Source organism: Neofelis nebulosa, chromosome 3, assembly GCF_028018385.1.
Source record: "Neofelis nebulosa isolate mNeoNeb1 chromosome 3, mNeoNeb1.pri, whole genome shotgun sequence".
NCBI classification, from domain to species: Eukaryota; Metazoa; Chordata; class Mammalia; order Carnivora; family Felidae; genus Neofelis; species Neofelis nebulosa.
This window is the reverse complement of record NC_080784.1, coordinates 72554410-72556263: the sequence shown is the minus strand read 5'-3', so window position 1 is coordinate 72556263 and position 1854 is coordinate 72554410. Positions and strand designations below refer to the sequence as shown.

The 1854-nt window shown below is 32.5% G+C and overlaps 1 pseudogene; it reads left to right on the top strand.

Moving 5' to 3' along the window:
* Window positions 1–1251: 1251 nt before the first annotated feature.
* LOC131508138 (U4 spliceosomal RNA) lies at window positions 1252–1361 on the top strand (annotated as a pseudogene).
* Window positions 1362–1854: the final 493 nt, after the last annotated feature.

The following is a 1854-nucleotide window of genomic DNA, read 5'->3' as shown; positions in this document are numbered from 1 at the left end:
ATTGAATATATCCTCCCACTCCTTTCTGGCCTGCCAAGTTTCTGTGGATAGGTCTTCTGCAAACCTGATCTGTCTTCCCTTGTAGGTTAGGGACTTTTCTTCCCTTGCTGCTTTCATGATTCTCTCCTTGCCTGAGCATTTTGTGAATTTGAGTATGATATGCCATGTTGATGGTTGGTTTTTGTTGAATCTAATGAGGGTCCTCTGTGCTTCCTGGGTTTTGATGTCTGTGTCTTTCCCCAGGTTAGGAAAGTTTCCTGCTATGATTTGCTCACATAACCCTTCTACCCCTATTTCTCTCTCTTCCTCTTCTGGGACCCCTATGATTCTGATGTTCCTTTTTAATGAGTCACTGATTTCTCTAATTGTTAAATTGTCCTCTTTTGCCTTCATCTCCCTCTTTTTTTCTGCGTCATTATTCTCTATAAGTTTGTCTGCTCTATCGCTGATTCTGTGTTCTGCCTCGTCCATCCTTGCCGCCGCTGCATCCATCCGTGATTGAAGCTCAGTTATAGCATCTTTTATTTCATTCTGGCTATTTTTTACTTCTTTTATCTCTGCAGAAAGGGAATCTAATCTATTTTCGACTCCAGCTAGTATTCTGATTATCGTGATTCTAAATTCTGGTTCAGACCTCTTGCTTGTATCTCTGTTGGTTAAATCCTTGGCTGTCGTTTCTTCGTGCTCTTTCTTTTGGGGTGAATTCCTTCGTTTTGTCATTTTGAAGGGAGAAAGGAATTAATGAGGTAGGAAAATGAAAATTAAAAAAGTGAAAATTAAAAAAATGAAAATTAAAAAATTAAAAACACACACACACACAAAACAAATCTCATAAATGATGCTAGGTCCTAGGTGTGTCTTGGTCTTGGTGTTGAAAGTGGTTTGACAGATGAGAGAAAAAAAATGGGGAAAAAAAAGGAAATCGTTTGAGAATCTGAAAAAATGAATACACTGAAGTAGACGAAAACAAGATGATGGGAGTTAAATAGAATTCGAAAAAAAAATTACACAAAAGTAAAGACTATAGTAGGAAAACAATTAAAGAAAATATTTTTAATCAAAATTAAAAATAAAAATGAATTTTTTTCTCTTTTTGTATTCAAGGAAAAGAAAAGAAACGAAAAAGAGAAAAAAGAGGAAAAAAAGAAATTGTTTGGAAATTTGAAAAAGTGAATACACTGTAGTAGTCTAAAATAAAATGATGGGAGTAAAATAGAATTTGAAAAAAATTACATCAAAGCAAAAACTGTAAGCTTTGCGCTGTGGCAGTATCATAGCCAATGAGGTTTATCTGAGGCACGATTATTGCTAATTGAAAAGCAAAAACCATAGTAAAAAAAAAATGAAAGAAACATATTTTTAATAGAAGTTGAAAGTAAAAATAAAGTTTTTCACTTTCTGCGTTCAAGAAAAAGAAAAGAAACATAAAAGAGAAAAAAGAAAAAGAGAAAAGAAAACAAGGAAATCGTTTAAAAATTTGAAAAGGTAAATACACTGAAGTAGACTAAAATAGAATAATGGAAGTAAGATAGAAATTGAAAAAATTTACACAAAAGTAAAAAATATAGTAAAAAATAAAGAAAAATATTTTTAATAAAAATTGAAAATAAAAATGAATTTTTTTCTCTTTTTGTATTCAAGAAAAAGAAGAGTGTAAAAGAGAAAAAAATTTAAAAAAAGAAAGAAAATTTAATAGATGGACCTGCTAACAGATTGCCATAGGACTGAGATTAGTTTGTTTTCCCTTAGAAGTCAGACTATGTAGTGCTTTATATTCCATAAACTAAGTAGGCGGTGAGACTTGGGTTCTTAAAGAGAGAGGTTGGCCCAGTTGGGAGAGGCTCAGTGTAACAG